Below are 10119 nucleotides of genomic sequence, written 5' to 3'. Positions count from 1 at the left end.
AATGGTTTTATTTTATTTTTTGAAAGAGAATGATTTTAGATGAAGAAAATGAGATTCCAGATGGCTAAGGTAAAGAGACAACTAGGTGGCACGAGTATTGGGTCTAGAGTCAAGATAGACCTGAATCTAATACAGCTTCAGAGAATGGCTGCCATTTAACCTCTTTCTGTTGTTAGGTTCAAATGAGATAATGATTATAAAGTCCATAGCACAGTGCCTAGAACATAATAGGTACTTAGTAAGTGATTATTTCCTTCCTACTACTAATGTTATGTACGTATGATAGTATAATCTTCACTTCACAGACAAAAATATACTGTTCCATTTTGGTTGTGTGTTTGATAGTACCTGGGCAAAGGGTACAAAAAGAAGCAATTTAGCTGGCAAATCCCATGAATCCAGGCTCCTTCACCTACCTTGGCTCAGGTCCTCTCACATCAACATTCATTCTTCTGGTTTAGAAGGATATAATCAACATGTCAATCAACATGATGGTATGTAGAGCCCCAAGTGTCCTGGAGACAAACCACAGTACCCCTGTTACAAGCATCTAAAAGCAACAAAGAGGAGCCAAGATGGCAGAGTAAAGGCAGGGTTTCACCTAAGCTTTCCCAAATTTCCATCCAAACAACTTTAAAATAATGCCTCAAGGAGGGAAGATAGCACTGAATGAACTGGACCAGCAGAGGGAGCTGGAGAAAGGAAGGGCAAAGAATGGACTATAACAATTTACTTGTTAAATATCAAGGAACTGCAGCTAGTTGTTAATAATAAGAGTCAAAACCTTCATTGTCTACAAGCACAAAGAAATTAGCTTAAAGCAAAGATGTGCCTGCTACAGGATCTGTTACAGGATCAGAGGTCCTATGTAGGGGAAGTGGTCTGAGCTATGGAAAATAAGGAATTTCTGATCAAGGTACATTCTGAGAAGTTTGTGATGGATGCATAAGAACATTAACATCATTGATGTGACCCTCGGTTGCCATTTGGTTCTGCAAAATGACGGGTACATCCTGCACAAAGTTCCAACAAAGTAGACCCATTGGTATCATTGATGATGGTGGAAAAAATGCCTGATTCAACTTTTGAGATGATCAGTGGCTTAGACAACAGATTAAGGAGATCAAAGAAATGGTTGAATTGCTGTTATAAATCCTGAGTTCTTTGAAGCACTAGGCATTGTATAGGTCAAGGGTGTCCTACTATATGGAGCTCCAGACACTGGAAAAACTCCCTTGGCTTGGGCTATGGCTCATCACACTGACTGCACATGTATTTGTGTCTCAGGCTCAGAACCAGCATAGAAATTTATTGGTAAAAGGGCATGAATGGTTCCAGATTTTTTTGTTGTGATCTGAGAACATTACCTCTCCATCATCTTCATGGATGAGATTGATTTCATTGATTCTTCATGGTTAGAAGGTGGCTCAGGGTGGGGACAGTGAATGATGTTAGAGTTGCTTAACCAACTGGATGGCTTTGAAGCCACTAAGAACATCAAAGTTATCATGGCCACCAACAAAATCGATATCCTGGAATCTGCTTTACTTTGCCTTCGTAGAATTGACTGAATTCCTTTAATTCAATTAAATTTTAATGAGAAGGCATGACTGGATAGCCTGAAGATTCATCCTTGGAAAATGAATCTGACTTGAAGCATCAATCTATGGAAAATTGCAAAGCTCATGCCTGGGACATCAGAGGCTGAAGTGAAGGGTGTGTGCACAGAAGCTGGAATATATGCCCTCTGTAAAAGTGTGTCCATGTCACCCAAGAAGACTATGAGGTGGCAGTAGCCAAGGTCATGCAAAAAGATAGTGAGAAGAACATGTCCATCAAGGAACTATGGAAATGAAGTGGTCAGCCTAACATCTCCCAAATAAAGCCCTCTGGGTCTCTTCTCTTATGAAAAATAAATAAAATGAAATAATATCTTAAAATTAATTCTAGAGTAATGGTAACAACAAATGATGGGATGAAACTATTGTACATTCCAAGAAAATGTAGAAGGTTGATGTGAAAAAATATATACATATCACTGGGGTGAGAGTGGAAGGCAATCCAGTACAGGAAACAACCTGGCAAGTCTGTTTAAGTCTTTTGTGTGGCTGCATCAGCAGACATGGCAACTTCCAGAGCTTTTCAGCCACAGGTGGTAACAGGGTCAGATAACTGATCAGAAGATTAGAGAAGACTCTTTGCTGGAACAGTGTTTGGGATTCTGTTGCATTGCTCAAATGGGATGCAGTTCATGCACCAAATCTGAGCCCCAGGGTGAAGAGAAGCATTAACTCATGTAGCTTCAGGGGAGAGAAGCATTCATGCAGCTTCAGGGGAGAGAAGCATTAACTCATGCAACTTCAGGGGAATAGGCATCGTGCTCACAGTCCCAGGATAGAAAGATTGCTTTTGGTTGCTCATAGACCAGAGCACAGGCCAGAACAGTGAGCACACCTTTCCTTAGTTCATGCCATGGAAACACAAGATTTACAGAATTTCCTGCCCAATAACTCTCAAAAAACAGCATGAAAAACCAGAAACTTGGAAGAATGCTCCCTCAGAGGAGACACAAAAAATTCTGAAGACAATAACAACTTAAAAGCAGAATTGGTAGAATGGAAGAAGTATAAAAATTCACTGAAGAAAATAACTTCATAAAGGCAACAAAGATAGGAATGGTCTGCATCATTTGAAGCGTCTATCCTCAGCAAAGAAGATTATTACTGTGCAAAGGTATCCTGTATCATTCAAAATCCCATCCTGAACTAAAAGACAGAATACAAACTACAGATGACAGTTTAGTAATTATGAAATCATCCACAAAATAGGAGCACAGAATTAAAGCTGGAAGGGTCCTTAGAGGATACTTTGTCAAACCCCCTTATTTTATGCAGAAAGAAATTGAAGCCTGGAACATGAACAATCAAGTAAGTAACCAAATGGCCAATGAGATAGCTAACAGAATAGCTAAAAATAAAAGAAAAATATTTATTAAGCACACACTATATGATAAACACTGGACAGAGAAATACAAATGTGAGAATGTTGCTTCCCTCGAGGAGTTTACATTCCAACAGTAACAACAACATGGAAAGAAGAGTGTTTGCCAGGGAAGGGAACTGTGTTTCATGGAGAGGAACAGTAGGATAATCATTGACACACTTTCCTCAGAGGCAGTGGTTAGTGTTGATTCAATTACAGTGCTCAGAGAAAAATAAGGAATGTTTGTAGAGCCCCAGGTGTACTAGAGACAAACCAGGGTACTCCTGTTATAAACATCTAAAACCTATAAACATTCAACACCTTTCTTAACAGTCTTCAGTGATCTGAACAATTCTGCCACCTAGAGACCTCACCTGACTTTCTGGCCTTCCTTCCTTCTAACTCAGCTATATAGCCAATATAAGCCAATACACAAACAAATACCAGCCCAAGAATCCAGGGCTCCCTCTGCATTTGTAAGTTACCTATGGGCAGTGATGGAGCAGACACTGATACTGTGCCTCCTAAGGCCATTGATGGCAGCTGTTGCCTTCCCTGTGTCCATCCCTCCCCCTCCAGCATCCAAAAAGCTCCCCTCCTCTTCTGACTCTACAAAGTAGTGTCTCAATAGGTAGATCACAGAAGGAAAATGATTTGCCCAAAAATGGATGTAGAGCAGAGTAGTATCAGATTCAGGAAAAGAAACTAAAGCTTCATGTCCTAAAGATCCCACAGTCATGCAAAGAAATACTCTTAATGCTTGGCTTCTATTGTCCCCTCATTTTCTTCTGTTCTGGCCCTAGAATGCTGGAAAGGACAATTCTCAATGATTTACGCTAGTCAGCTCACCTAAGCCAAGCAAGGGGAAAATGTCACACTCGCTTGTGAACTCTCCCCTAAGATGGATACTAGGAACATGACTGTGAACTGGTTCAGAAACAAGTTCATCAGTGGGGAGAGCCTGGAGGAATCCCAGGATGCTGAATTCCAAGGGAGGAAAGGGCTGCTGAAACATGACCTAGCTGAAGGGAAGGCGAGTTTAAGGATCCTTCAGGTCCAGGTCTCTGACTCTGGTCCATACACTTGCCATTTCAAGTCACCTGACTATCACAATGCTGCCAACATGAAACTGAAAGTAGAAGGTAGGTCCTGCATTGTTAATGGGTTTCTTATGAATCTCAGAATGTTAAAGCTAGAAGAAATTTGAAAGAACATTGGGTCAATCTTCCTCATTTAACCAGTGGGGAGAATGAAGCATAGCAGGGGAAAGGGCTTCACCCCAAATCATACAGTTTGGAAATTAGGGCTGGGAATCAGCCTCGATTCTTCTTGCTCCTAATCTGGCCATTTTCTTCTCCTTGGAATACCCTTTGGATCCCACAGGTGTGAATTTGTTTGCTTTGAGAGAGACAAACTTATTTTGGGAAGTGAAACTTGACTCTTGGCTTCAATTCTCTCCCCCCACCCCACCACTTTGATCCTTCAGACTTGGTGTTTCCTACTAAAAGATTATGGAGACCTCCCTGATGTTTTGGGGCTCAAAGATAGGGATGCTCTTATTCTCTTTCAAAGATGACAGACCTCATCTGGCACCCAAAATCCACATAATGAGCCTGGTACTAAGGGTCTGAAGCCTTCTTGACTATCATGTGCATAGCTTTGATCCATGTGGCCTTAGTAACAAATGTTTACTAGATGTTTCTGTGTACCTTCCCCTCTGCTAGGTGAGGAAGTGAAGAAAAGAAGATAAGAAACTTGATCTTACCCCTTCAGGGACCTCAAGAGCGATGATGCTTAACCTGCTTTAAAAAAGTATATAGAAGAGTAAAAGGGAATAAGGAATAGTAGATAGAAGTCTGGGATAGAAGTTAAGAAAGACTGGGACCAGGTGCTGACTCTGATTCCTTTTTTTTAACCTTTACCTTCTGTTTTAGAGTAAATTCTAAGACAGATGAAATACAAGGACAAGACAATAGGGTTTAATTATTTGCCCAGGGTCACATAGCTAGGAAGTATCTGAGGCCAGTTTTGAACCTAGGACCTCCTGACTCCAGACGACTATGCTACCTAACTGCCCCTTCCCCTAACACTTATTAGTTGTGTGACCTTGGGCAAGTCACTGAAACTATGCAAGTCTAAATACAAAAGACAAATACTGTTGTTCCAACACTAACAAAATCATGAACCCTTAAGGTATTGATAAATATCCTTAAGTCCTGATTATTATGAATTTAATATACTTTAATTAGTACTTTTTGTCAATAATTATGTCAAATATGGTCAGAGGCTCCAACCCAGTGGAACTATGCAGTGTTAAGAGCACCTACTTCCCAAGGTTGTGTGACAAGGAAATCACTTAAAAGACTGATATATATTAATTTAAGGTCGCCAAGGAATTCAGCTATGTAATTCCTTAATGAAAACTCAAGTCAGCAGTCAACCTTTTATGGAGTTTAATTACAAACAGGAGGAAGAAAAGTATTAAAGAGAGAGAGAGAGAGAGAGAGAGAGAGAGAGAGAGAGAGAGAGAGAGAGAGAGAGAGAGAGAGAGAGAGAGAGAGAGATAAGGGAATAGGGCTTAAATACCCCCTCTGTTTAGGCTGGGCCAAAAGGCCCAAGCCCTTAGATAGCTGAGGCAAAGAAAAGAGATCAGTCCCTATCACTCACATGACCAAAATGGAGAAACAGTCTCAGGGGCCTCCACCTCCAGCTTCCTTCAGAGCCAAACTTCTCAGAGCACCACCTCTCAGAGCAAAACCTCTCCCCCCCTCCTAGCCCTCAGACCCCGCTATCTTTAAGGAAACCATCCAAGTTCCCTCCCCTCAGTTCTCACATCTACCAATCACTGTCCATGTCTTCCTTGTGCCAATGGTGGCTCTAGCTTAACCCAGGACCGCCCAGAGGTCTGTGGCTTTGCACATGTCTGTTGAAGGTCATCTTCTCAAATAATTAAATCTTGATCTATGCTGCAGCCCTTCCTAAATCCTGTTAGGACTGAGTAGGGTGGAGATTGGAAGTTCCAAGACCTGGTTCTGTCATTCCAAGTATTTCTATTGTATCAATTCTAAAATCAATCATGACTCAAAGAACTTCCTGTTCTATGCTTAAGCATAGGTCAAAGCCCTTTCCATAGTTCAGCAAAAGGTTTCTGTCCTAAAGTAATCTTAAGTAGGGAGGAGAAAGACCCTCCCATGCCAAGGGGGTTCACATTCCAATAGACTATCACTAGGAAAATTTTCAAGTATGAAATTTCCGATTGGTGAAATTTCCAACATTTATAAGTCTAAGAAATCTTAAGGTTTACAGTTGTTAAAATCAAATGAGACAATACCTGTAAAGCACTTAGCACAGTGTCTGGCATGTGTTATATAAATGCTAGCATTATCATCATCATCATCATCATCATCATCATCTTTATTGTTGTTGTTGTTGTTGTTATTATAACAATCCTGAGAGTTAAGTGGTTTTATCTCCATTTTATAGATGGGGAGAGTGAGGCAGACAGAAGTTAAAAAGCCTTGCCTAGGGTTACACTGATAGGAAATATCTGAGCTCATGTTTGAACTCAGGTCTTCCTGACTCTTAAGTCCAGAGTTCTATCCATTATTACATTTACCTGCCTAGGTTACACTAGATCCTATAAACCTACCTTCCTCTATCTTTTTTTTGCTTTCAATTCATTCTCCATCACACTACCAGAACAGTTCTTATATGTAGATCTAGTCATAACATATGAACTCCAAAATCTTTAGTAGTTCTATATTGACTGCCAAGTGAAGTGCAGATTTCTTTGCCTGGCCATCAAAGCCTTCTGCAATGTGGTACTACCTTACCTTTCCCAGATATAGCTCAGATTATTTTTCTCCAGGAAAAGTGGCCAACCTCCTTCTGTTATATAGTACTTTCCATATTCTCCTGCCTCTGTGTCTTTCTGAATACTATCTCTTAGGCCTGGAATTTTCGCCCTCATACTCTCAGGTAAAATTCAAATATTTAGCACTTACTACATATAAGACATTATTGATGAAAATGTTAGAAAAAAATCCAAATAAGCTCTGTCCTCAAGGAGCTTCCCTGAGACTCAGAGAGTATAGCATGAACTTACACAAGCAAAACACAAAGATAATTTGAGGAAGAAAAGAGTGTCAGAAAATTGGTGGGAGTTAGGAGGTTAGGATAGCAAGGGGTCCAAGGAGGCTTCACAAGAAAGACAGCACTTTAATGAAATACCAAAGGAGTATATTTCCTCCCTAAAGCTTCCAGAGTCCCAATGTATAGCCCTTTATGGGAAGATGGTTTGTGGTCTGGAAGGTCCAGTGTTGGAATTGTATAATGTCTGGCCTTACAGCCCAGAAAAGCTTGAGTTGTAGTAGGCTTCCTGTTCATTGACTTATAGGAGATGAGGGGTAGAAGTAGAGAATCTTCTTTTTCCTTTGTTTTTCACTACACCACCAAATTTCCAAATGGGTTCTACTCTTTTTAAATACATCTTTTACTATTTCATGCTGGTGGTGGTTTGTGTACATGTATGGTTAGATTCCTAGATGAAGAGTTCCTTCTCCAGTGGTTTGCTGGATCTAACTCTGTTTGAGGGGTGAGGAATACAATGCTTATATGGGTTTTAAAAAATATTTCATAGGATATTATAAGGATATTAGAAATTAAGTCTTGTTATATTAGTTTAGAGATAAGAAGTAGAGAAGCTGGCTTGAGAAAGAATTGGAGTTTAAACCAGATCTGAGAAAGAGTATCAGTTTCAAATGTTGACCATGTGTGGGAGATGGGAAACTCTTTTTGTGTGGCAGTTACTCTCTCTCTGTGGCAGTTACACTCTGGGAGTGGCAGTTGGTCTGAGGGAGATGGCAGTTATGTTTTCTCGGAGTGCTGGGAACAGGTGACATTTTTCTTTCTTGCCTCACTGTCTGAGGCAGAAGGAAAGGAGGGAAAAACCTGAAGGAGCTATGTGATTTCCTTTTCCAACTTGGGAAACACTAGTGACTCTCTATTGCTGTTTCATATATTGTTTTATCTCTGAGAAGACCAAAGAATGACCTAATCTTTGGTTTGGACACTGAGTCTGCTAAAGCTCAGAGTCCTGACTCGGTTCTTGCTGAGGCTCAGCCAGATGGCCTTTGTTATTTTTATAACTTGGGATAAAAGTTAAGAATTATATACTTCATAAAAGGATAATAGTGTTAGTTTATTGAAGAATAGGGGAAATTTGGGTTAGTCAGGTCAGGAAGGATCAGTGTAGCCTGTAGAAACAGGAGAAGTGGTTCCTTGTGGAACTAGGGAGTTTTATTTGAGTGGAGTTAGAATTTCTTAATGTTAGAAATCCTTTTATATCCTTATATTCCCAATAAATAGTTTATTTTTGTATAACAAGAGTCTCTTTAGTGTCCTTGCACCTGGCCCTGAAGAGAAGTTCACTATGAGCTTCACTTCACTTATATAAACTGAAGATACTTTGTAAGCACAAGTAGAGTATCTAATCAGTTTATATTCATAATCAATTCATTTACTTATTATTTTTACAATATGTTACCTAGAACCCCACTCCCCAACTTTATGGTCAAGGGGACCACCTGGGGATTTATTTCATAAGGTGCAAAATCTAGCATGTTTTTTAAAAGTCAGGAAGATCTAAGGTCAAATCTAGTCTCTGGCCCTTACTGGCTGTGTATCACTGAGTGTAAGGCAAATTTAGGGTTGCGACTGAAAATAAATTTAATTGGTCACCAGGGAAAGTCCCAAATAAAATACTCAAGTAAGTTGGAAATTTTATGGTGGTTTAATTAATATAGAGAGAAGGAATTAAGAAGAAGAGAGAGGGGAAAGGGTATAGGATTTCTCTGGGCTAGCCTGTGCCAGGGGGAGTTCAAAGACCTCCACCATAAGGTCTCCTCAGAAGATTAGCAGCTTCCTAAGAGGATAGTGTTTTGGAAGGTAAAGGAGAAAGGGAATCAGCCTAAACTCCAAGAGAGCTCAGTAAAGATGCCTCACCTGAACTAGGCTACTAAGCTTCTCCCAGTGTTGTATCAAGGATGCTCACTGCCAATCCCAGACAATAGCTGCAGCCATGCCAAGATGCCAAGATGCTCAGCACACTGCCGCCGGAGCCAACTCTCCTCTGAAAGAGACCTGAAAGAGGAAGTGACACGAACTATATAGACTGTTTTTACATCACTTTCCTGTGTCTCACATGTACCAATGGTAGCTTAAGCTTGACTTAGGACAGCCCAGGGGTCTGCCAGTTGTTTCTGATTTGTCATTTGCTAGCACATGTTTGTCATAAGCCATCCTTCTCAATACTTAATCCTTAAGTAGGGGTGTAGACATTCCTGTTTTGTTAGACTAAGCAGGGTGGAGTAAATCTAAAATTCATATGAGCAAATCACTTCACCTATGCTTGCCTCAATTTCTTCTTCTGGAAAACAATAATGTTAGCTTTTACTTCTCAGGATTGTTGTGAAAATACAATTAGATAATACTTATAAAATGCTTCACAAACTTTAATGCCCTCTATAAATCCTAGCTATGATAATTATTACATAAATGAATGGGGAAAGTCAAGGGTGACTAAATTCATTTGCAAACTTCTATTATAGATTAGAATTAAGATGCATAGAGATGAGAGTGAGATTCACAAAGACAGAGATAGAGCCAGAAACAGAAGCAGAGAGAAAGAGGTAAATAGGATTCCAAGTCAAGACTTTAGTTAGAGAAAGAAGTTTCTGAGAATTGGTTTAAGAAGTAAAATAATGAGCTCAGTTTAGAACTTGTGGGGTGTGAGATTCCATTGGAATATCCAGAGGATCTCCTCCAGGCAGCTAGAGAACTCAATCTGTTTTGTTTTTCTTCTCCCCCCTCTTTTTAATTACCTTTTGATGATTGTCTTGAGTTCTGCGCTTGGGCATCAAATTCTCTGTTCAGGTTTGGTCTTTTCTTAACAAATGCTTGGAATTCTTCTATTTTGTTGAATGACCATACTTTCCCCTGTAAGAATATAATCAGTTTTGCTGGGTAGTTGATTCTTGGTTGTAGACCTAGTTCCCTTGCTTTCTGTAATATCATATTCCATGCCTTTTGGTCCTTCAGTAGGTATAGATGTAGCCAGATCCTGTGTTATCCTCACTG

At 40.0% G+C, this 10119-nt stretch overlaps 1 pseudogene; it reads left to right on the top strand.

Moving 5' to 3' along the window:
- Positions 1 to 219: 219 nt before the first annotated feature.
- Positions 220 to 2303, top strand: LOC100618365 (26S proteasome regulatory subunit 8-like; annotated as a pseudogene).
- Positions 2304 to 10119: the final 7816 nt, after the last annotated feature.

The sequence above is a fragment of the Monodelphis domestica genome, chromosome 4 (genome assembly GCF_027887165.1).
Source record: "Monodelphis domestica isolate mMonDom1 chromosome 4, mMonDom1.pri, whole genome shotgun sequence".
NCBI lineage: Eukaryota > Metazoa > Chordata > Mammalia > Didelphimorphia > Didelphidae > Monodelphis > Monodelphis domestica.
This window is presented reverse-complemented; position numbering and strand designations above follow the sequence as displayed.